The 27,510-nt window shown below is 40.5% G+C and overlaps 1 protein-coding gene across 13 annotated transcripts in view; it reads left to right on the plus strand.

Moving 5' to 3' along the window:
• LOC120947225 (disintegrin and metalloproteinase domain-containing protein unc-71) overlaps positions 1-27,510 on the plus strand; it is a 110,470-nt gene that overhangs the window by 4,718 nt on the left and 78,242 nt on the right. The gene's annotated exons all lie outside the window — the stretch shown is intronic.

Genomic DNA, 27,510 nt, shown 5'->3' on the forward strand with positions numbered 1-27,510 from the left:
AATTCCGGTATGAATATCAGTTTAAGGAAGGGTATTGGTTCGAGGACCAATATGAGTTCACAATCAGTTTCACGACCAGTATGGGTTCAGCTTCAGTTTTTCCATCGTTATAGATTCGTGACTGATACCAAGATTGGGAGTTTGGCTAACCCCTTCCCTATCCATCATTATACTGCTTAAAGCTAATAAACCAGACCGCAACTTAAGGGGCAATAGCATCAATTAAAACAGAGAACAGAGATAGCTCTCACTGGTTGAAAACGTTTGGGAACTACTGCTATAGATAGTTTCGTCCATTATTGGAACATATCAGTCAGTATCCAGAGGGGATTCGAACAATGTCTGGTCTTTACAGCGGCCCGGAACATGTACCATTACACTATTTGATCATCCATATAGATTACTGTTTCCAAGCCATTTCGTTTAGGTATGCAATATGCAACTTACGAGGTATGGTATAACACTAACATAGAGGACATTGGCATTATTGATTCGCAAGGTTTTTGTTAAATAGATTCGCTCAATAAGCCATTGCCGAATAAGCCAATATGATATTTGTTAGGACTTCATCTAGATCGAGTTCTTAAAATAATTCTTCACTAAATTTGATACAGTTTATATACTTTCTGGGAATTATGGAACCTACCTTTTGTTGACCAACACTTGCGGTCGAATCAAGGTCTTGCGTTGAACCAATTTGCATTCACAGTTCAGCTTCCTCCATGGCACTCACCACCGACAATGTTGCTGGTACGCATTGCAGCCCGATGCTGAATTTCAAATACCACGTAAACTGATATAACATTCATCTCGAACTGTATAATTAAACGAACTATTCTTAGATAAAAGCATCATTTTTGCCTCGTCCTACAGATAAACTACTATTCCAACCTCATTTGAATTCTCCTTCGTGTAATCATACAAATCCTGTTCCACCCCTGTTGCATCGGAGTTCGGCGGATGCTCTGGAACTCGAGCTCAAAATATGATTTACTGTTTTCCAAATTCCTTGAATTTGTGGTGAAATATAATATTTTGTATCCATCTGTTTGCTGGAAAGCTTTATCCCGACTCCCGAATCAGGGATGTTGTGTTAAAGGGCAAAGGTTTTCGTTGGTAGACCGGCGAATTATTCTTCATATTACTGTGCGCAATTCCTCGATAGTGCATCACAAACCAGATCGGTTTCTAAAACTTTTCTTGTAGCACAGGGAGTGGGGGCCTAGCTCAGCTTGGCAATGGAATTGCTGCTGCTTGAAAGGATTCACAGACTTGAGACATTGAGTTGAGTCTTTTTTCACCGGTTCGAATTGTTCATGCTCAACCAACGTTGCGAATTAATCTACCGACGGACCTTGAAACGTGCTATGTTTCTTGAGGAAAAGGTAAAGCGTTACCGGAGTTGGGTATGAAGGAGTAATGTAACTGGAAATATTTCAATAGGATGGTGGTCTTTATCGTTCCCGCAATCCTAGATCGGAAACTAAGTCTGGCAAGCAAACATGTCCCGTGCGCGGAGGCACTCTAAACAGTGAGCATACAAAACAAAAATCGGTCGAACCTTTTTAACCCTAACCTCATAAAACGAACCGGTGCGTCTCTGTGAGCGCCAGCAATCGAAAAACGTGATGAAAAATGGGTAACATCCCATCCGTATGGGCCGCACCACTTTGAGTCTTTTTTGCATTTCCGGCCTACTGTTAATGTGATCTCATCCTAAAACTTTTACCGTGCCTCCTACCGCAAGGTTGTATTTGGGACTCCATTAGCAGCGTTAGGGGCGTTTTTTCGTCCCGTTTTATTTTTATATGCCAACATAAATAACAAACCAAAATGGATAGATCAGGGGTCAGTAGCGTTGGTTCGTAATGTAAGATTGGTTGTCGGCCCGCCACGCAATAAGCGCCGAATGTGCTGTGTAACACGCGATGTCATAGTGGCATCTGTACCCCAAATTAAAAAAAAAGCGAAGCGCGAAAATTGAACAAAACATGCTTTCCCAGCGCGAGCGTCTTTCAATTTCAACAAACATGTTTTTTTTAAGGTACGTTTACATATTGGCTTCTTCAAGGGAAGTTGATTGGCAAACGTAGAATCCCTGTCCATCGGATAGCCGTCCGCATGTTTTTCGTGCGTGTGCCCCAACCAGCGGGCGTGAATATCGACAAGCTCCAGGGTTCTGACACTCATCACTCAACAGCAACCGTTCGTACGAACTATTTTCCCTCTCTTGAGTCGAGCGCTCTCGCTACCCTCTTTCCCCTTTTTACCCTCGCTTTCCATTATTCCGAGCATGCGGTCTGATATTGGCAAGGTGAGATTGATTTGGTACAAAATTCCGGCACTCCGGTGAGCGACCGATACGGCGCGGTACACGTGGAATAATGGGTGATGACTCTCGTCTCATTTACATCGGCACGAGAAATTTTCGGCCAGATCCAAACATACAAACAAACTCTCTCATGTACACACACATGACAAGGGCGAATCGAGGCGCTTGCGCATATAAAGAAGATGGGATTTTTCACAGTGACTGACACTACTGTCCAGCGTCCTAACTGTATCCGCTTTTCTTCCTGGCACAGGTGACACGACGATGATTTTAGTTGTATGCACTTTGTCGATTTTCATCTTGGCAGCAATTTGTTAACTATTGTTTGTTCTTTACGAAAAAAATCGAGTTTTCCATCGCCTCTCGCACTCCACATAATTTAAAGCGGAGTGTGCGTAAAAGTGGGAGAGAGAGAAAGAGATAGAGAGAGAGAGAGAGAGAGAGAGAGAGAGAGAGAGAATTAGAGAGAAAGAAATAGAAAAAGAGAAGATCGAGAGAAAGTTAATGTAATTTCTCGTGCTAAATATATCACTCACACAACCAAACACAAATGGAGTGTCACGAGCGAATAACCTGCCCGTGTTAGTAGGTCAGTGAGATGAACGCACAGCCAGCCAGGGAACCAGCCAGCCAGCTCAGTCGCGTTTTGACCGACTGGCCCCGGAAATCACCTTTCCCTCTCATTGAATCGCTCATCTCTCTCTTTCTGTTTCTGTTTCGCTTAAAAGACACGCACCTAGCACACTGTCCCCCAACCAATCGTTCCGTGACCTTTCTGGCGCGTTTCGGGATTGCCCTTCTATTAAGACACACGAACTCCAACTAGAGCTGCAGCAGGATGAATCTGACGGTTACTAGTGATAGTTGTGTGTTTTTTTTCATATTATTATACATATTTTTATTTTGCTGTACACAAGCCTTCCACCACCTCATTTTAGGATGGATGTAGTGACTACCTTTTACTATTGTTATCGTACCCAGGGATTCCAGCTGGTGCCATTTGCTCTCAAGCACGGTTTTTTTTTTATCGTTTAAAGTTGTAGGACAAAAAAGATATATTAAGATCAGATTTTATACACTTGTAATTTAATTTGTTTGTTTAAATAAACGCTTCATTCTAAATCTATGCCGATTATCTTACCTCTCTCTTTTATACACAATCTGTGTTTCTCTTGGTTTCTGTAATTATTTCTCTCTCGCTTTTGAATTTATATCCATCTCTCTTTCTCTTTCTCTCTATCATACCCACACATACGATGATAAGGTTCGTCGTTATCCTTATACACGCACGAACACGTGCACATTCCCGAACACATACGCAAGCACGTCATACACCAGCTTCTTGGAATTAAATACCTCTCCACCGGGTTTCCATCACTGCCATCCCAAGCATCCTACCAACACCACCATCACCAAACTGTTAGGCAACATCTCGTTTCAGCTTAATGATTTGTGTGCCGAAAATTCGTCATAAAACGTATACCTAGCACATTTGTGTGTTTAGTATATGTATTATCAATGGGCATACATGCTTTATATGTCAATGTGCGTGTGCCTATATTTTGTTTCTATTTGTGTTCATTTGATCTTAATATTGTTCTTGCATGGAAGGATTTTTAGGGTACGAACACCGCACGCGCTGCAGCCAGAGGAGGAACACGGTGTGTAAAGAAAGCCAAATAAGGCGACGCTATTTAATGGGTGGGTGCGCCTGGTCGTTTGTAGCCAGAAATGGTGGTGTCCTCACATACACACATACACACGGTCCGTCACTAGTCACTGTGAAATGAGATTGAAACCATGATGCCAAAAGCTTTTTTGTCTTTCCTACCAGATACACCTCAGAACGAAATAATGAAAATAAAAAAAGCATCAAAAACTACAACAGCACTACTTTCCCTAAAACCCAACCCAAAATGTTGAAGGGTGTAGGGTAAACCCGCAGCAAAAGCCACCAAACAATTTGCTAACGTTTGGCGGGCATGAAAGGAGCGAGCTGACGGAGGGAGTGAGCGGGATGGAGAAAGTAGTAACGGTGGAAAATATCACGAAACCATTTACATGTGCCTGCTCCTTCCTGCCGTCTCCTGCAACTGTTGCCATGACGCTAGTGCACGGTGGTCCTGAGGCATACATTGGACTGCACATTGAAATGAATGTTTGAAAATTGGAAAGCAGAGACCATGTTCATACATTAAGTTTACGTATACGCCGATTTTAATTGTAAATTCGTTTTACAGGTGATTTTATTTAAAAACTTGTAATCTTTCATTTTTATACAACAAAAACAAACATTTTTCAATGAATTCTGGAGTTTGGTTATATCTGTTTAAAGTATAAATATTGCTTCTTTTTTTATAAATACAAACAACTACACAATTACAATTTACAATTTTACTGGAAACTTTCTACGTCCACCTATCAGCCTTAGCGTGAACCACTGTACCACTGTGGAGCACCCGGGCCTGGGTGGGCGGCATTAAATGTGACGGCAAGCCACAAATACGCTTGAAAGTTTGTGTGCTGTTTGTGCTCGAGGTTGGTGGAACCTGTTTTGGGAACTTTTACTGAAAAATGCAGAAAATGTTAATTTTTTTCGTTGTGCGCTCTATCGGGTTTCTCAAAAAAAAAAAAAAAAAAATCTAGAAAAAAGAGCGATAAAAAAGGAAAATAAAGCCAGCACAGCAAAACCATACCACCGACATGGAAACGGTGTTTTGTGCAATGCGTTTGGTTGATATTATGCAAATATTGATAAAGTTGCAGCAATTTTTCACTACTCTGCATTCTGCAGCGATGGAGTGTTTTTGTTTTGTTTTTCTTCCTCTGCTAGTTGCTTAAATTCTTTCTGTTTTCTGTATTTTTTTGAATTATTATCAGTTTTAAATTATTCACTCGTTTTACGTGTGGTTCTTTTTGCTCCTTTTTTGCAAATGCCTTTTCCGTTCTATTTTATATGGCTTGCTGTATAGAGTTGATACATTGAGATCATTTAGTGTAATTTAGTTTATTTTTTCCCTTTCTTCGTACGTTTACACATCTGTTTTTTTTTTAATTTGTTTCTCCTATCTCGTTACCCTTCCTGCGTTTAGGTTGATTATATCTCTTTCGGTTTTTTTTCTTTTATTCTATCTTCTAAACCATTTTGTACGAGTTTCAGTTCACGTTAAGCTTATCTCTCTTAATTTGCATTACGTGTCGCTGAAATACTCTTAAACCTGAATAATTAAACTTACTTTTCAGCGCCCCAATCCGGTTAATACGTTTCATTGAACGTCATAAATATCGTAACCTTCTGAGCCCGGTGCTGTAACGGAGAGCAGGTCTGTGCATTAAAGATTGTTTGCAAACGATAAACTTTCCAGCGTTACCCCCCAGTACCTTTTGCCTTTTACTCCGAATTGGGGCCCATGTGTGGCCGTGTATCGCAACCGTGCAGGTATGGCAAATATGTATATTTAAAGAAATAATAATTCTTGATGAGCATTTCAGCCAACCGAAAAGTCTAATGTGGTTCTTTCGCACCCTCCAATTCTTGCATATCACATTCCATGCCTCGCCCCAGGGCACATTGCTGGAGAGCGATTTTATTTTTCACACCCGTTACAGCCCACCTTTAACGAACCAGTCTCCCTCCCATCAAACCCCTCTCCCCATCAATTATCCACACTTGAGCATCCGTTTTGAGCATCCACAGCTTTGAGCATCAGCTAAATTTTCCAATTTTGCGTTTTCCAATCTTTCCACGTGTGTGCAGTTCGCTAGAAAATTGGGTTTTTGGTTAAGAGCACTCTCGCGGGGCCCATATGGTGATCTCAAAACGGTACTCCATCAAAACATCGTCAACGTCGTTTGCCTTGTTAAACGATTCCAAATACGATCAAAACCTTCCGGTGGTGGTGCTATCCGTCCGTCTGCCCACCCTCTGTGCACGTTCTGTCGCCTTTACGTCTACTTCCCCCACCCACCTCTGCTCTCTGTCTCTCTCGCTCTCTTTCTCTCTTTCTCTTCTCTCGTACGCTTCTCTTTTCCTGTTTTCACAGTGGTTACTTCTAGTCTGCGCTCTGCTCGATGGGTGCCCTGCTTTCATCCCATCCTTGGCAACGGTTGCGACGTTCTGCCCTTCGATCTGTTCACGCTGATGACGAAACATGGAAACCGATTCCACAACCTTTTGCCCATTACACATACAAACAAACACATCCACCCCGCATTAACATCCATCTCGACGCGCGTGAGAGGCCAAAAAACGGGAACGAAATTTCGCTCGAGCAGTTTTTATTTATGAGCAATTTTCTATTAATTTGTCAACTCGCTGTTGCGCACTAGCAGCAACTCCGCTATGGCTGTGTGTACGTGCGTGCCTGCGTATGTGCGTCCGTCAGAACGATGATGTGTGTGTGCGTTCGTGTTCGTGTTCGGTTATATGTGTGCGCATCAGGTACCCAAATAGAATTCGCATGCTGCCTTCAAACCGACAGCGAAAGGGAAAGGAAACTTTTTTTTCCCCCAAAAACGAGTTTTTGAGCCGTCGAGAAAAAGGCAAGCGAGCGAGCGAGCAAGCAAGCGTTGGAGAGAAGCGAGTAAATGAAACAAAAACAAAAAAACATACACACACACGCATGCAAATTTATACTCTGATTGAAAACACATAAAAATAACACGCGCGTTCGGTGTAGGTGTTTTGCTCCGGATGTAGGTTTGGTACCGTGTATTTCTCGAATTTGGTTAGCTTGAAATAACACATTAATTGTTTGTCATCAATATATTGACCAATAGGGGGGAGGTTCACTTGGGCCAATGTAGCCAGTGGATTTGAAAATTGTAATAGAAAGCCTCTAAAGCGTTCGAGACGAAAGAGAAAAGCTGATGCCGAGGTTTTCTTTGTGATAAATAATAGCTCACTCAGATTATAATTTATAAATGATTATATATTTTCTTCTAGTTTTTGGACAGTACAGTAAATTAAGAAACGTTTTGCATACCTTAAGGCGGTGGCTGTATTTTTTATAGTAAGTGTTTATACATAGAAGAAATTTATTCGAAGAGTTTTCCGAAATAAAAGGTTCACTTGTTTTTATAAAGACTATACCATTTAGACATGTGTTACTTGTTTACGGCCATGGTGTTTCCAACTAACAAAAATGTAACATATTTTCGTTATCTCGTCTCAAGTAAAAGTAGTATCTATCATTTTATTCTCGTGATTCGTCATTGTTTGGTATTGAGTTTTTTTAATCCTACAAGAATATCTGAAAGTGTGTTTTTGTGTAAACATCACAATAATTCATCAACATTCATACGCGAATTGGTCATTCTTTACTATTATTTTCTCAACCATTACATAAATCGTCAAACAATCAATTAAATTTAAACTCAAAGGCAGGCTATTTTAGAGCCTAATTATGATTGTGCCATTGTATGCCTCTTCTAGCTCAATATACACAGTACAGCTTCAAAAGTATTCAACTATACCCGTAGTTGATAAACTTGTCAATACATTCCAGTTTTTAATCGCAGACAACTCTATTGAGCTACACGCATGAAATTGTTGTGTGCATTTAATAAATTAAGGTATAATTTAGCATGTTTTAATTTACAAAGTAAAACATATAATAATAATAATAATAATAATAATAATAATAATAATAATAATAATAATAATAATAATTATAATAATAAAAATAATAATAATAATAATAATAATAATAATAATAATAATAATAATAATAATAATAATAATAATAATAATAATAATAATAATAATAATAATAATAATAATAATAATAATAATAATAAAAATAATAATAATAATAATAATAATAATAATAATAACAATAATAATAATAGTAATAATAATAATAATAATAATAATAATAATAATAATAATAATAATAATAATAATAAAAATAAAATAATAATAACAATAAGAAACATAAAAATAAAATAATAATAATAACAATAATAATAAAAATAAAAAATTATAATGATAACAATACTTTAACGTGATGAATGTTGTTTTAGCTACCTCGTTTCATCCTCGATCATTGAGCTATACAAGTCTGTACTTTTGAGACGCAATACTTACAGTATTTCCATTGCTTTATTGGTTAGATCGCTTAATTTTTTGACCTCGTTTCACGATGTAATCATCGTATCCTGTAGATCAGATATGTTAATCTGGTGGCCCACGTCGATTTTGAATGCGGTCTTCGAGAATATTAAAGCATTCGAGAATTTCTTAAAGCACCGCAAACCAACAAATCTGTAATGACTATTTGTCGAAGTTATTAAATTTTCCAGAGAAAAGCAATCATTTTGCCACTATATTTTAGTGAGTGTATGCAACCTATACTGAACAACCAAGAACCTTAAGAAATATTTAATCGAATGTACACTCAGTCGCATTAGATTTCGATAAAATCCTGGATATTTGCAACAAATTGTGTAGACTCGATTCCACATTGTATATGGAAAACCTAGAAAGGAAATAGGAATGCAAATATATACATACACACCCTTTGGAAACTTCGCAACAACTAGTGATGGATTGTCGGAATCGCATCCACGGTTCAAAACCATTTTTGATTTTTGCTATTCCGACTCCGATTCCGGCCAAATTAAACCAACAGTTCCGCTCGGTGACGTCCGAAGCCGCTGGAGCCATTCGGAACCATTGGAGTCGTCGGTTGTTGCATGGAGCGATTAGTCTGTAACCAGAACTGGATCCGGTCGGTCCCACCGATTTTGACGATCTCAACGCCTCCGACTGTCGGCTCCGGATTGCTCCGAACGGCTTTGCATGGGTCCGACCTTAGAATGTAACATCTTTGATTTTGATTGGAGCTACTTTTTATTTTGTCATAATCACACCACCATTAAAACCAGTTAAATTCCTATATGTAAGACTCATCATGTACTCATGTATATTAAACTTTTTTTTTCTCACATAAAACAAAAACAAAAAAGTACATTGAAAAATAACAAAATGTCTATTTGTTTAACAATACTGATCTGAAGCAGTATTTAATACAATTGGGGTTTATTTTTTATTATCAACTTTGCGGCCCACGAATCACTGAAAATTTTTACTTGCGGCACTCTGATGAAATGAGTTTGACATAACTGCCGTAGATATTTTGTTCGATCTCACGATTTATTGGTATCGTCCGATAGGACATCAATACAATTCAGTCAAACTCTGATGAAATGAGTTTGACATAACTGCCGTAGATATTTTGTTCGATCTCACGATTTATTGGTATCGTCCGATAGGACATCAATACAATTCAGTCAAACTATTTTGGAAATCGCCCAAACAATCGTAGGAATAAAAAAATTATTATCGTAGGAATTGGCATTATTATGCAATCTGACCAATTGAACGGTCCCGTACAGTTCGCAATACGCATGAATTAACAACATGCCCATCAATGGCTCAAGCTCCGCATGGATCGTGCCCCCCATATGAAGGACTCCTGCTATAGGTTATTAATAAGTCACTGATAGTCAGACTCATTTAGTTGTACAATCAGTTTTTTTTTTTGTTCAGGAGGAACGGTCCGAAAAGGCCGTATTGCTTACAATCAGACTTTGACCGAATAGGAAAAGAGAGCTCTTAAACAGACAATAGCTACCGAAATAAAACCAATTAATGAGCAGAGATCTTTATTTCGTTCTACTTCGCTAAAAGATGTTTTGATGTGGAACTAACCACTTCACTAACATATTATTTTTGTTACTTAAAATCGTAAGGTTTTTGGTGTTTGGTATTAGGAATGGTGCAGGATCTTACAATATTATGAAGTGTTAAACGTAACCTGCATTTATTATCTTGCATTGAGTGTATCGATATGTTGTATTAACAGATCTGAAAGTTGTTCTCACGCGAGCTAATAACTTCCATGAAACCGCTCCGGGTGATAAATTGGATAAATTGGATATGTTATTTTATTACATTTACTGTTTAGCAGCATCCAGAACTTTTACAAAGCAAGGTTAAATAAAATGGCAGCAATCAAGCTTAGGTACTGCTATAATTTCGGTACCGCTTGCGATCGCTGCCTGCTACGCTGGCCCCTCTAAATTCCGGGAAAATGCTGGAAATTTAAGCTGGAAACGCACGGTGATTGAAATTAAATCCAGTAAGAGATAAAAGCAGAGACAGTGTCGATTCATTAGTAAATAGTAATTCCACTTAAGAACGCTGGTAAGCGATAACGGGTACACGTGTGTGATTATATATCCGAGAGGGAGGAGAGAAATAGAGAGAGAGAAAGAGAGAGAGAGAGAGAGAGAGAGAGAGAGAGAGAGAGAGAGAGAGAGAACGAGAATGCGAGAAAGCTGTGCGATCGAATGAGGCATTGAGATAATTACGTGTTAATTAGTTTTCGCATAAACTATTCATTTTTTTGTTGTTGCATGCTTCGCCCTTTGCTAGCCCTGCATACCTTCGATGCAATCAAAACCAAATCAAATCGTAATCAGCGAGCAGAGTAGGGTAGCACACACAAAAAAAACGACAGCTTCATAAAGCCACACGCTTACTTGTGTGCGCTGTTTAATAAGCACTACACCGTTACTGCATCAAAACAGGAAAGGGGTACGGTATCGTGCAAAACAACCCTCTCGCAACTACAAACGAACACACACAGCATTCTGTGGTCTGTTTCATCTTCAGGAAAATGCCGGCCCGATATCAAACCTCGAGTGGGGGTTTTGTTTTTTTTTTTTGTGAGCACAGAGGGCGACGGTTTTGTAACTTCAGGCTGCACGGCCACCGTTTCGAATGCGGGGAACGGGGTAAAATGCACACGCCTGAGTTGACGAGTTAATAAAGTTTCGCAGGCGGGGTTTTAGCGCTTAATGAACAAATAGTGCATCCGGTGGGAGGGAGGTGTTTTGTTAAAATTCTGTCATATTATAAGATAAACACAGCAGCTCTCCCGGTGCGCGCGGCTCCGGCGCAAATAAACGGCTCCGTTTGGTTAGCAAAAAAGGGTAGTGAGAGGGGGTGGATGGGGGGGGGGGGGGGAGTTCAAGCGAATACACCACCCTAGTGCCACACTCAATTCGGATAGTGCAGCAAGTTTGCCTCGACCGAAGAAGACAAAACCAAAACAAAATGGGCGAGAAATACAATCCACACAGTAGTGAACAAATATTTAAAACTCCCCCCCCCCCCCCCACCCTTCACGGGAGGCTGGTGCAGAGCGTTTCGACGAATGAATCCTCCGAGACAAATGGTTTATTTCCCGCTGCCATCCGTAACTTCCCTGACCGCGTTTCTTGCGCGTTCCTCGCGGAATGGAGCATTTTTTTAATTCTGCTTGTGTATGTTACCTTTTCCAGAAAAACAGGAAGAGCTACTCCGGTTGCACATAAAAGTGTCTGTCGAACTGCAGCTTATCTGATGATGTACTGCAGCTTCTCGTGCTGTTGTATGTGCACGTTTTTCCTTCTTACTCTTCTGCTACTATTGCTCTCTCTCTCTCTCTCTCTCTCTCTCTCTCTCTCCCACTCATGTTACCGTTGTCGATCAACTGGACTCGCCTGTGTAGATCTGTACGGGGCTGTAATAAAATGGACTTTTACCGTTCCATTTCCAAGTGCACGTCAGGGTTTTCGAGAAGTGGCATTACGTTTCCGATCCGACATATATTTTTTCGTTGCTGCTGCCGCACTCAGTAGGTAAGGTGATCCTTAATCGAAAAGATCCGGGTAGTAAAACCGGGCAATAAGGTGCTTAGAAAACTAGAACCATTCAACCCACTCGGTGGTCTTGAGATGGTTCGGCGAAAACGGCGCCTTCGTCGGTCCCGTCCACCGGGACACATACACACTGTGTGGTGCAATCGGTTGGGATGGTTCAGCCTCGCGAGATTAATAAATCAGCCAAGTGATCCGAGCCACGTTACGACAGGTGCAGGACACCGTTCGATGGGGGGATTGGGGGGGGGGGGGGCAGCGAATTCCTTAGCCTTGCTGTACGTTGTTCTCATCGGTCCCCGGGTGCAGCAAACTACGGGTAAAGTACTCGGGAACTATTAAATATTGGCGAAGCGAGGAGCTAGTTTTATTTCCTGTTGCGAGATAATAGCCTGTAGTCGCTCGTGATCTGGGAATTCGACATTTTCGTTGATTTAATTGATGCACTCACTGGTAGAGCAGTGGTCAATTCGTCACTGCTCCACATAGCTCTGGCGCGATCCCGCATTGCGTTTCGCAGCACCGGCGTATCAACGTGCGACGCGAACGCTGGGCTTGTGACAAATCGTCGCCAGGAGACTCATGCTGGAACACTATGGGCGCCCCGGACGCCATTGCGGGCTATTTGGAGAATCTGCAGTGGAATGTACCGTGTGTGTATGTGTGTGTGTGTGTGTGTGTGTGAGGGTAGATGCACCATGGAGTGCCATTGCAGCGTAAACTGGACCACAACTGCAGTCAGCTGTGATAGCGGGTCACGCAAACCGTTTGGAATTTTCGTGCGAACGTTTGCTTTATTTTTTCCAAATATTTTTCCGTGCCTTTGTTCAGGTACACGGTGTGCGGGTTACCAATTGGTTCACCTTTTGGGGCGTAACATCGTTAGTGTGAGATGATTTCTCGAACCATTTCTTCAAAGGCAAGCGTAGTACGTTATTATTACATCTTTCACGGGCGGCTCTAATGGTAGCGCAGAACGGCATAAAGCTTGAAAAATAATTTAGACCATTTTAGTATTTCTCTTTATACATAATACGCTTTCTCTGTAAACGTAATTTATGGTAAACACTATGCTAATTAGATAAAATTAACCACACAACAGCTAACAAATGTTAAGTACAGTGGAATTATTGGTCATATTTTCACGAGCATGGTAAATAACTTGATCAACACGACGGATGAAAAACAGTCGAAAAGCCATACAACATCACAACCAATAGGTACCATCATGTAGTAGCATCCTACCACGGGACTGATCCAAAATTTGACACATCTAAATGGACTCTCCTGTGTGTAAGATGATGAAAAAATCACAAAAAAATATTGCTATGAATTCGGAATCCGTGCCGAATGAGTCCTGCGCCGTTAATGCAAACGCGGTAATGGACGATTTTTTTAAAAATAAAATAATCGGTGAAATATACAACTACAGAGTCGATGGTCCCGTGGCACAGTCGTAAACTCGTACGACTTAAAATATGCCCACCAAGCGTTCAACCTTCGTATTGACAGTCCCCCTGTAGCAACTACTGACTGGCTATCCGACTGCGTGGTATTAATAAGTTTCTAAAATCTATATAGCCCTGCATGGCCACGTACGTTATGCCAAATGGAAGACAAAGATGGAGCAAGGAAAGAAAATAATGTATTAAGCGCTATGGATTTATACAAAACTCTTTTAACTTGCAATTTCCGGTGGCTCTTAATATGAGCGCTAGTTGATAGACCTGAATCAGTAAAGCCTTCAATGTAGTCGGGTGCATTTGGAGAACACGCATTGTTCTTTTTATATTCATAATCAAAATTTAACCGTGAAAATAGCTAATGCAGTTGTAGACTCTCGCAATTGAGCTTGCATATTCCCTCGATGGAGTCACCCAGTACTTCACGTATAAATGTGGAAAAGGTGATGAATAAGAAAATAATTGCCAACATCTTGCATAGCTATTATTCATATTATGTAATCATTCTTGACTTTCGTTTGATTTCAATATTATCGTAAAAATGTACAACGTTCATTGAATAAAAACATAAATACTCTCAATGGAGGCGCCCAGCACTTCACGAGTAGTTATATAGAATACCCCAGCGGTCGGCAAAGTCCGGTCTGCGGCTACATTAAATTCGACCGACGCGAATGGATTTGCCTGATTTGGAAAGATTCAAAGAACCCATTCGTATACAAATTACTGAACATGTTTTTGTTTGACATTTCAAACCGTCAAACTCCTCCATCTTTGATTATCGTAATATGAATTGACGAACTTAAAAATATGGTCCAAATCGAAGTTAAATCCGTTACACTAGCTTTGTTTCTACACGACAGACAAACGAGCGTTTGAAAACAAAAACGAATATGTAAAAATATGATTGATGATGGTACGAGTACAACGATTGCCAAAGAGGTTTTCATGAGTAATCAGTTATCAATTTGTCTGACATGGTATTACGTGTCCGTAAATCATTTTGCTAGATATTCAATGTAAGATTTGTATCGATAATTTTTTAGTCGTTAAGGCTATTGTACCATCCACAGAATATCTGCAAATAACAAAAATTGCTGCATGGGAGGAGGAGGTCATCAAGGAGCGATATTGCTCTTGCTTTGTTGTTTTGGCTGATCACACTTTTGCGGACTCTGTCGGCAGATGCTCAATTGATGAATCTTTACAATAGAAACTAACAACTTTGAATACTTCTTGGATGACATAATTACATAGTTACACATAATTACTACAGCAACCAATAACATTGCTTGATATCATTAACCAACTATTTTGGTAGCAAAAAAATAAATAAATAAATAAAACAACTGCATTCTCCTGGTTCGCAGCTCACGATCATTTATTAAATTATACCCTTTAGCTAAAAGGTTTGCCGACTACTGGAGCATGGGTAATATTACATTTTATGTTCAAAATTTACAAATATTCATATTATAGTGTATGTGATACCTATATGGCTTATTTCGAAACTTGATTGCATGGCACTCGTCATAACATCAATGATCCCATTGTTAGGTGGAGACGTTGTATCCTATTTCAGATTATATGGCGTATGTGTTATGTGTTGTATTCGATAAGTTTTGGTTTGGTATAACCTGTAGAGATGAACTTTGCGCAAAATAAGACATACCTCCGAAGACGAGGAAACCCATTCTTGGTCAAACGCTCCCATGAAAACCCATTTCGCTCTTCGGCTCTAAGCAACACTAGCCGACAGTTTCAGTGGTAGGCTCTGATGCTGTAGTAGTCTTAATTTATCACATTTATTTGTGGTTTTCCCAGCCGGAGAAGTGAGCTACTAAGTGTAGCTGAGCGTTGGCTGTATCCAGTGAAAGGGTAGTTTATATTTAATCAACTGTGCTTTATTAACCCAATTCGCAATATCAATTACACCTAACCTTAACCGAACCCTCTTTCTTCTTCCCACAGGTGAGTACTGATAGTCGTGTGCCGTGCGATCGTGCAATTGTTTGTGCTGCAGAAGGTTAACAGATGGTAGACTGGCATTATTTTAACTCGCACCGCGCGCCCTTGAACCCTGTCCCTTCGTTTCCAATCTGCGGAGAATAGAAAAAGGAGAATAAGCGACGGGTGAGTAGTAAAAACTTCACCGCTCTATTTCATTGTTCGGACTTATGCTGCGGGGCAAATCAACTACAAAGAGCTACAATCTTGCCTGGGCCTTCCAACCTTCTTTTAATGCCTCACACTTTTGCCTCCCGCCTACCGCACCGCCAGTTTGTGGAAGATCGTGTCAAAATGCCTCGAAGAAACGACGCCAAACAGGGCCAGCAAAAGGGATGGGGAGGGAATGGTTCGTGCAGGTGTGAAACATTAAAGTTAGGTGCCTCGAAGCGTAAAAGAAACGATCGCCAACCTTTCTAGCCGGGTGTGGCAGGTCCCTTCACGTGCCAGGGAAAGGTGTCATTTTGATGAGGGAAAAACTATACCTTACCTACCACTGATTCACATCCGCTATCCCGCTGCACAACACACTAGCATGCGGAATTCTTTGAGCGAAACGGTCTCTCTTCACACCCCTGTTATTTTTGTTTTGTGTTTATACCTTTACTTCTACAGTTGTGTAGTGCGGGTGCAAAGTTTAACCTCTCCATTACCCCGCGGAGCGCACGCCACGCTCAAGAATCAATCATGACAAGTGAGACTGAAAGTGTGACGTGTTATACGCAATGGTGTGCGCAGTGTGTTGAAAAGCGTAATTAAATTCAGCTTGCTTCAGCAGTACAAAGGAAGGGAGCAAGAGGATCGAGACAGGAAAAAAACATCAAGAAAAATCCAATATTCCCCTCGATTTCGATTGACACACAACATTGCAGCAGCGAGCGGGTGGCGTTTTTATTCCACCTGCACCGATTGGCCCTGAACGCCGTCATGCAACAAGCTAATTATATACAAATCGACATTCCAACATCCACACACCACCACACTCAGGGCTACCTGTGTGCTCATGGGAGTGTTTCTGTGTGTATGCGCACCCATATAATTAGCGCCCTTCGTTTGGATACGCACTGGGTCGCAATGTGGCTGATGGCTGGATGCAATTAACACCGATCACCTGTCGATCGAAGGTCTGTCTTGCTTGTTTCATTCGAGGCCTGCGCACATTGGGTCGAAAAATAAATTAGCTAAGAAAATGTACTTCACTGCAGGCCCGGTTTTGGAAAAAAAAATCCGGGCCACTTGTCAATCCTTTGTGCCGCTGCCACGTGTTCCTTTGCAGCAAGCAAACAAAGAAGGGTTGAAAGCCCCGTCTAAAACAAGACGTAATGATATTTCCTACACCAGACGCCAAAATGTATGCAATGCGTAGAAGGAAATGTGTTTCATAAAAACTGTATATCTTAGTTTGAAGAGAGGTCTTTTCAAATTAAAGTCGAAAAAAGTTTCCAAACTTTCTTGTAAACAAAAAAGTAGAAAAGTTATGGTAAAAGTATATACCCTCGCTGGCTCCCTGCTGGTTTTTTGTTTCGATTCATTCATATATATATATATATATATATATATATATATATATATATATATATATATATATATATATATATATATATATATATATATATATATATATATATATATATATATATATATATATATATATATATATATATATATATATATATATATATATATATATATATATATATGTTATGCTATTGACTTTTCAAAACACCCGTTACACAACAAACTTTCCATAACAAATCCTATAGCCCTCTCATAACAAAATGTATCAAGGGGTTACAACCGATAAATTACTGCGTTACACATCATTATCTGTTGCCATCTACTCCAAGCGTTCACCTTAGCATCCCAGAGCCAACTGCGAATGCTCGGTCACCGAAACTGTACCGTCCTTTAAGCCAGGTATGTCAAACTGGCGGCCCGCGGGCCGCATGTGGCTCGCGTCGATAATGAATGCGGCCCGCGAGAATATTTCAGAAGTGCTGAAAGCACTGCAAACCAAAAATCTGTGATTAATATTTGTAGAAGTGTATTCAATTTTCCAGAGAAGAACAATCATTGTGTCGCTATATTTTTCTAAATTAACATTAATGTTCCCATAACATCTACCAAACATATTCTACTCGTACGTACCGAACAACCGAGACCCTTAAGAAACATTAAATCGAATGCAAACTCATTCGTTTTATGTTTCGATTAAATTCTGAACATTAGCATAATTTTGTGCAGACTCGATTGCACATTCTATATGGAAAAACAGATTTGCATCTGTCTAGAAACGAAATAGGAATGAAAATGACAAGATACACACACTTGGAAACTTTGCTACAACTAGTGATGGATTGTCAAACCAACAGCTTCGCTCGTTGCCGTCCGAAGCCTATAGAGCCGTCTAGAGTCATTCGGAACCGTTGGAGTCTTCGGTTGTCGCACGGAGCGGTTAGTCTGTAGTCAGAAATGGTTCCGGTCGGTCCTACCGATCTCAATGCCTCTGTCTGCCGAGTAAAGGCTTCAGTCGGCTCCGAATTGCTCCGAACGTATCTGCACGGCTCCGACCTTAGTATGTTACATCTTTGATATTCGATTGGAGCCACTTCTGTTTTTTTCATAATCATCCCACCATAAAAATCAGTTAATATCCAACATGTACGACTTATCGAAAGCGTTTGTAGCCAAGTTGAATTTATTTGCATCTCACATTCTACAAGACGAATTGTACTTTGCAACCTCCTCAAAAATCAAAACCAAAATGAAATGATTATGCTTAAGATAAAAGGATTTAGATTAAGGATTAAAATAAACGAAATGCCGAAGTCCTGCAATACATAGCTAATTAATAGGTTAGCTCACACAGTCCTTTCCTTAATTCGCGAATCATTTCCCTTCAAGTGTAAAAAAAACAATTAGCCAATCTTTTTGGGTTCACACACCACGAATCTGCGTCGGATAAAAATATCGTAATTTAACAAAATTATTCATAAACAACGGATTCTTGTTATAAGAAATGAATATATCACCAGAACATTTGGGACTTGGAAATTAGCGAAAACTAATGTTTAAACACGATTTATTACAATTTTTCTCTTGAACTGTCAAAAAATTGCAGGCAAAAATTTTTGGTACAGGCGGTCCCCGAGATACACGGTACCTCTTATACTCGGATTCGGAGATACGCGGTTTTCTAAATTTGACAACTCTTTGAGCAAATTGTACTGATTTGACACATCAATTTTAAATTGCCAAATAATTTCCGTTTTGATCGAATGTTAAAAACTGTTCCAAATGGTTTAAAACTGTTATATTCAGTAAGAATCATATCAACTAATTCATAAAGTAACTATAACCTCCCCCTACTTGCAAAATTACACGAACATTACTGATATTTTAGCTGGAAACCACGAGACTCGACTTACGCGGAAATTCGAGATACGCGGTATTTTGTGGCCGTTTTCGGTCCCCATTAACCGTGTATCTCGGGGACCGCCTGTATTCATCCAGCGATGGATAGTTCGGATTGCTTGGAAAAAAATTCGCAACAGGCAGCTAGATTTCCCCTACCTCAGTGAGAAAGTGGGGTTGAGCGATATTTTCTAACATAACTGCCGTGTGAGAACGCGACAAATGAAAAATATCCTATTTTAATAATAAGGATAAAAGAGATTGCATATGACTTTAAAAGTATATAAAACTTTTTTTTTAATAAAAAAGAACACAATGAAAAATAACATCGCAAATTTTTAAATAAGACACGATTCCAGATTTGAAGCGAGGAATACAAAACGTCAATTTGTTTAACTTGCGGCCCGCGAATCACTGAAAATCTGTACTTGCGGCCCTCTGATGAAATGAGTTTGACACAGCTGCTTTAAGCAGACGGACAGACGGGAAACCCCTCACGTACGCATGCAATTAGCTCACAATTTTCGTGTATCATTTGTATGAATTTCTTTACCTGTTGATGTCTCCTCTTCCCCTGCTCGGGCCGGATTCGTCTAGCGTTTGCCACTGGGCTAGACGCTCAAGTGTGTGTGTGTGTGTGTGTGTGTGTGTGTGTGTGTGTGTGTGTGTGTGTGTGTGTGTGTGTGTGTGTGTGTGTCTGTCTGTGTGTGTGTGTGTTCATCATGCTGGTTGGAAACACGTCAATTAGCTCAAGTGCTTATAATTGCTTTCCTATCAACCGCTACCTCTTAAAACCGATCTCGCACATTATGAATCGTGTGCGCGCAGAGCTTGCGAACTATGGAATATTTCGCTATTTTTATGGATCCCTAGGAAACGGCTCCACCGTTTATTTACAATCCACCCGGCTCGATGCGGCTCGGGAGTCTGCGGACTCATTTATCGCGAACGCTTCTCGAGCGGATAACTGCCTCGCCCGAAGACTGTGCGATTGTTGTTGGCGCAGCGGATTAATCGGAAGGAAAGGTCGGAAGTGTCAGTTTCTACCAGTTTTTAGAGTCATTAATCATGAAGCAGCGATAGCAACAACAACAATCGCAGCAAAGCATATCATAATAAGCTGAGTTTGTTGCAGAAGCGGTTTAGGTCAGGCTCCCCCAAGGTTAAGTGCGTTGTTTTGCCAGTTAGAGGCACAACTTTGCACCATAGTAATAACCGGCTTCGAGCTTTACCGACCGCGCTGCCTTCTTGATGCTGGTTCGGTCCCAGCTAGGGAACAATTTAAAGGTAACGCCTGCTTTCATGCAATACCACACGCATATCACACGCACCATGGCCACAGCAGCGGCACAATTTATGCAAAACCCCTCCCGTCACCTAATGCGAGATACGCCAGCTTAACGCCCAGCAAGACTGTTCCGTAGCTGCTACGGCTTTTCTTTTTATTCTGCGAGTGAAAAATTGAACCATTTCGCATAACGCATTTTTTACATCCCCGAAAGAGAAAAAAAACCCACCAACGAATTGCCGGCAGAGAAAAATAATCGTATCCTCTCCCCCGGTACGGCCACCTGCGAGTCCGGCCCGAGCTTTGTCACTCGGATGTTTGGAAAATATTCACTCCACTTGTGCACTGTGTACTGTGCGTATGTGGTGTATGTGTGACAGAAGAGGGATGAAGCACTTTATTCCATTACAACTAACCTTGAAAGTCGAACGAATCTGGCATGGGAGCAAAAAGAAAAGCTCGACGAAATTGGAATAAAAGAGGTAGCCCCCAAATAGCAAGCAGCTGGCGTGGCCGGGCTTGGGCGTGCTTTAAAATATGCATGAGTTTTGGGTGGTTGGCTCGATTGCATTTGCCTACCGAGAGCATAGCCGGCTGCAAAACATCCTTCTCCCCCCTTACCCCTCCACCACGCGCTCCCCCTCAGCCAGGGAGCGCATAATATTTTGTTGGTATTTATTTTATGTTCCGATTCGGCAGTGTTTCGTCGCACTTTGTGTTGTTGCTGTTGCTTTTTGCTGTTGTTGTTTTTTGTCCTTTTTTGTATCCAACAAATAAATTTCCGATGCGTATTTTGATTGGTTTATACTGCGAAAAATATTTATCGATTCCAATGGGTGGTTATAGAACCTATTTGAGATGAGCACAGAGGGGGGGGGGGGGGGGGGTAGTGAGTGATGTGTTACCCCTCGGACGAACGATGCGGTGTCAGAAGCCTGCCACGACCGTGGGCAGGATAATTGCAATTCGCGCAGATATTCGATATTTTATTTAATGACATTTTTTTTAGTTGCTGCTGTTGCTGCCGGCACTGTTACTGTATCGCCCACTCCCCTCACATTGCGTTCATTACATCTGCTCCACTGCACGGCAGGAGACTGGCGTTGGCTTTTGCAAAACTACATACGCCTCTGTGCCTGTGTTCAGTGTTTTATAATTTATTAACCATTTCGGTAATGTAACACCGGAGGTCGGTTTTAAAAGCTGACGATAGGCGACCGGTGGCAATCAGTAATTAAATGGTAAAATGCCTATTTTTGCGTACCGCTCAGCACAGTGTGTGTTTGATGATGGCGTTTGTGAGTGAACGAAAAAAAATCACCGGTTTTTCAATAGTGCTTCAATTTGTTTTACAATGCGTACATTCAGGCGCGACAAAGTACACTTCAAAGAGTGCAAAGCTTTTTAATAATTTACGGTTAGTATTTAGTTTTTTTTTCTTTTGCATAGCTTAACAGCTTTACAGCTTCTACAGGTATGGGAAGCTAGTGGAACAATGATTAGATTAGAGTATTAAACAAGAAACAATTGCACATTATTCCTTGACAGTCAATCGGTTGCATTGTGGTAGAGTACTGAAGTGCATAGCGGAACGTAATAGTTATTTTTTTACTAGTTTATTCTAAGCAGGTTTCTCTTCTTTGTTGACAAAATGATCTAACTTTAGAATAATTAATTATTTCCATATGCATAATCCATACAAACAAAATTCTGCATCTTAAGTAAACTGTGTTTGCATTGTAACTCAATTAAAATCACCAAAAATAAAATTTTACAAAAACTCAGCTTGAGGGCTCCATGTGCTGTAATTGAGCTTATTTGCATTCCATCGCCTCATCAATCCAAACTATCCGCTATACTCGACAATCATCTCACAACCATTTAACGGTAAACAGAAGTCAAACATATGAAGCAAAAGAAGAAAAAATAAATAAAAAAGATTTATTCCAAGGCTGTGTTAACGATACTCTCTGCCAGACAGTTGTTTGCTTTCCTTCTTCTAGTCAACCATACAACAAAAAGCAATGCGAGAGATGACACATCGACATACGCACACGAGTGTCCTGTTTTGCAAATACCATCAGAATCGCTCACACTTCATCCTCAGATACCGCAAACTTTCGATTAAATCGAAACGCTTTTACAATGACGCTTAGTTACAATAAAATCCACCCCTCCTCCTTCACTGCCATCATCTTTCAACACGAACAAAAATGAAGCAATGATTAGAGAACGTTCAGCTTGGTAGGGGGAGGAGGGGGGAACTAGGACAAACAACAAACAAATAACAACGATAACATCGAGAAAGAAAAACATACTTACACACAATAAAGGATATTGAAACGGTTTGATTTTGTGTCTGTGTGTCTGGATGTGTATGTGTGTGTGTGTGTATGTGCGTAACGGAGAGACTAAACCTAACAGCACGCAAATGCAAAGCACCCACCGAAACCCGAACAAGAATCTTCCGCCCATGACAAGCATTATCCTTCTTATTCAAATTCACTCCTACTACCTCTCTTTCCCCATCGGTCCTTGTTCCTGAGTGCGCGTTTTGCCCGACGGTTATCCATCTATTCCTTCCCCTCCCCCCTCCTCCAACGTGCCACCTAGCCCTTCACAATTCCGATGAAATAAAACCGTTGGCTTCCATAATGAAATGAGTAAACGAATCATGAATCAATGATCTTTTCTTTTTTCTTTCTGCTTTTTTTGTGTAGTAAATGTGCAAACAAATCAATATATGAATTAACATCACCATCGCTTCGGGTTTTCCGCTAAGCAAGTTCGGCCACAGTGATTATCAATACACTACGAACGCCTACACGCGGTCCGCGCCTGAAAACTGCGACGCCCTGCGAGACTGAATCGAAGCAAATCGAGCTGCTGTTTCTCATGTTTTACTTGGACCAACAGCCCGCGTCTGGTTCGCGCGTTTGCTTTCTGTGATTAAATTAAAGCGTGTAAGAAGGGCATGCAAAAAACAACACACACTCACACACAGAACCGTTTATCTATCATCGATCGATAATAGAAATGAAGAATAACCTCAACGCGAGCTGCTGACAGTGAGGCTAGGCAAAATTCCACGGCAGCAGCCACGAACAGTAACAACAACGAAACTTACGCACTCTTAAACTACATGAAATTTAGTTAGAGAAATATTGTTACTCATACCGGGGCTTGTACGAATACGGGCATCATATACACACACACACGCACATACAGACAGCACTAAATTGAATTGTTTGACAATAAACGGTTCACTGAGTCTCGGAGTTTCATCCGCTTCCGGGTTTGGTTAGTAGCTCCGCAGCCACACCACAGGAAAGAGCGAATAATTAAATTTTCACATTGATTTGTAAGCGCACGGTAACGAAAGCGCCTATGAGTTAGGCTTTACTCATGCATCGTTGCGATTTATGCGAAAGGGCTGGCAGCGAACGGATTTGCTGGAGTTGAAAGCCCCCCCCCCCCCCCCACACACACACACACACACACACACACACACACACACCACCACCACCACCACCACCACCACCACCACCAGACACACAATATCCAATATCCACAATATCCACCACCAGACACACAATATCCTGTCGCAGGTGTAGGCCATGTTAGCTGGCTTTCTGTGTTTATGTGTGTGTGTATTTTTTTGTTCGAGTCGCCGTTAAATTCGAAACATATCATCGCCGAATTCAATAGTCGATGAGTAAAATAATACAATTCTAACAGATGGATGCGTGCCCACCGAAGTTGGGTGGGCGCTACGGGTCGTGGCCTTTACAAAGTAAATTATGAATTTTCATAAAACGAGTACAGCTTATTTCCCCCCCCCCCCTCCCCTCCGTTTGCTCCACCACCAATGCCGTGTTGACGGTCTAATACACGGAGTAGCGGCATTGATTAAATTTCTATTTCTGCTGCTGCCGTTTGCAAACCCGATTTCCAGCGGGATTTTTTGTCACAGCAAATGCTGCTTAGTTTACTAAAAGCAACAACAACAACAACAACAAAAACCATTCTAGCGCGAGCAGGTTAGCGTGTGGGCGAGTGATACGGTAAACCGCCACGCAAAAACCACCTCGAGCTAACTTCATTGCATAGAGATACATGAAATAACGATAATTTCGCCTTTGCGCTGCTTCATGCAAATTGGTGCTTATCTCGTACGTACTTCTGGTTAAGGAGGAAGGGGCAAAAATGCACGATGAACGGGCATTTTTGGAGGGTGCAGTTGTCGACCCCCTTCCTTCTTCATTCTACTCCTCTTCTAAGGATCAAATCGAAAATAGAAGAAAAAACCACAACACTGCGTTGACTCTTCGCTGAAATGGATATTTGCCGGATGCGAAAGCACCCATCAAGGGGTGAATTTGTGTGCATCCATGGCTAAGGGGGCTGACCACAGAGCTTACAAATAGCGCCGGGGAAGAAAAAAGAAAAAAAAACCTAGAGAAGAGAGAGAGAGAAAAAAGGGCAGAATAAAAAGAGAAACACACAACTACAAAGTAGGTACATCACAACGACAGCAACAAGCAAAGCTATACCAGAGAGTGTAAATGACAGTGGAAAGTAATGGCAACCGAGCGATTGAAAAATAATAATAAAGCAAAAAGAAAACCGCCACAGCGAACAAAGCCATAAAGCCCACTACCGGTTGCGCTTGTCTCTGCGTGTTTAGTTTCCGTTTTTTCTTTCCCATCCTCCTGCGCTCGCGTTTGTTTTTTCCGATATATTTTTTTTCTTTTTTTCAAAATAATGTCCACGCTCCTTTTTTTTTGTTTTGGTTCACCCTTTTTTGTCCCAGCGTCAGCCGTTCTGGAGTTTGCAATCGGGCCCGCAGGGGGGGGGGGGGGGGGGGGGGGAGGGAATGTATTTTACGTCTCTTCACCTGCCGGTCCAACCGACAAACCGCACCATGACAGGCCTGTCAATCGTCATAAACAAACTGCCCCCCGGCCCCCACTATCCCCCTCTGTCCTTACCACAACCCTCCTCATTTTCAGACCCGCTCGAGGAAGGCGGGAGGCATTGGTTGACTGGGTGGTGAATTCAATCAAGCCTGCGGAAAGCTTTTAATGTGCATTTTAGTTTCCGTACGCTTCTCTTGCAAAACCTTTTCACCAGTGAAAGCGGACACACTGTTTGTTACAGAGGTTATGTGTGCGTGTTGCCTTTTTTGGCTATATTTTGAATGGAATATATTCACAAGAGGCGTTTTTTTGTTTTCCTTATCATTTACGCAAATCCCTTTTTTTCTATCACTGCTGTTGCTATCAGTCTGTTAGCACTCTGTACGCTTTGTGGCGTTATTGGGAGGCGTTCTCACGCTACAACCTACCCACACATTCAAACACCGGGTTGAATTATTTCTTTTACTTGGTTTTACTGTTTTTTTTATGAGTGCAACTGTGTAGAATGGTAAGTGTTGGAATTCAATTGACATTTGACCGTTCCTTGAAATCTATTGATTTGCATACACTCAGGACGCTTTACAGTTCGTCAAGTGAATGGCAAGCGTCATTAGCTCCCGGAGCTGGTGACGCCTTACTCCAGGCAGTCTCACTATGTGACAAATTGCCAAATTGCCTAACGTGGTATTGTCCACTCTATCGTTGCCCTGTTTTCAATCCGACATACAGTGTGGCAATGGAAATCAGATGTAATTGACATGTGATGGTTTCTTAAACAGTTTTCATTGTTTACGTTTTGGGGGCGTCGGCCTGACCATTTGTTTTGATATTCTTAATTGAAGACACATCATCGAAAATGTGTGTTACAATGACGTAGACGCTCGTAAAGGGCTGTATAGAGATAGGAACACAGAATTATTTTGACTAGCATGAAGAATTGATGGAAAGGTGGAAAATGATTCCATTGAACTCCAAATGTGTGTATATTTCATATTAGTTATAATATAAATTGGTTTCTCATGTTTAATAAAAGCAATAGGGCACATTGAATAAAAAAAAAATAATATATATATACCAAACACACCTGAGAGCGCTGACAAGTGACAATTAAGAGCTACTCGCTAAGGACTCTGTACAAGATTTGCCAGCTAGGTGATTTGAAGATGTAGAATAATAAATTCTGCCTCCGCAATTTGTGCTGTTAACTGAATTCTGCATATATTTCTTCGGGTACTTATTACACAGTGCTGTGTTCCGTTAGCGATGTTTACTTTTGGGGTTTGTACGCTGGCTTAATTTCCCCTCTTTCTGTTGACATACAAATGTTTCCTAATTATTAGCCAATACATCACCCATGACTTACATAACTAATCACGTAGATGGCGCTACTGTGAAGTGTGGAATAGTTGTGTCATTGCCTCGAGATGGTACTACTATTGGTTTTACGGCTTACTTCACGTGTACAACAAATTGCCTACATTTTGGCGCATTTAAATCCTAAACAATATATATATATATATATATATATATATATATATATATATATATATATATATATATATATATATATATATATATATATATATATATATATATATATATATATATATATATATATATATATATATATATATATATATATATATATATATGTATATTATTAAATTAATTAAAATTTTTCCGTGAAAAATGAAGTTATTGTACTTCTTTATTTTTTGAAACATTGTTCGTGATATGCTTAAGAATGTGTAGTACCATAGCATGACAAAAATGAGAAGTTTTCCTGCTACTCCTAAAAATAAACACCCCCTAGCTATCACATTGCCATTTTCTTAATTTACTGTCCGTTAGATGTAGCGTCCTTCAAGCTCCTCGCCCGATTTACAGCAAGACTAACAAAGCCAATTGGCTTCGATATGATCAAGAACATGCAGATATATCGTTAGATTGTTGAAAAACTCGTATTTGGACAGATGAGTCCAAATTAGAACTGATGTTCAAAAATATCTAGACGCGATCCAACAAACCATTATGTATGAAGGGTGCAATGTGATGACCAGGGAGGGGTTTTCTATACGAGAAGTGGGGAGCATGGTATGAATCGATGGCATAATAAGAGCTCATACATACATAAGCATCCTGTGTGAATTTATCTGTTTCCTGTGAAAAATACTGAGTTAGTAAATAAATTAATGTTACAACAGGAAGACGTATCAAGCTATACACGAAGATATTTTAATTTTTTTTTCTTCAATTGAATCGAATAAAACTTCTCTAATGGCTCATATTGCAAATTTTTTATGCCAATGTGGTGAGAATGACGTGGTTAGGAAAAACAAAATATGTTGAAGCTCTGAAATACTCTTAGGACGAACAAAT

Source organism: Anopheles coluzzii, chromosome X, assembly GCF_943734685.1.
Source record: "Anopheles coluzzii chromosome X, AcolN3, whole genome shotgun sequence".
Lineage (NCBI taxonomy): Eukaryota > Metazoa > Arthropoda > Insecta > Diptera > Culicidae > Anopheles > Anopheles coluzzii.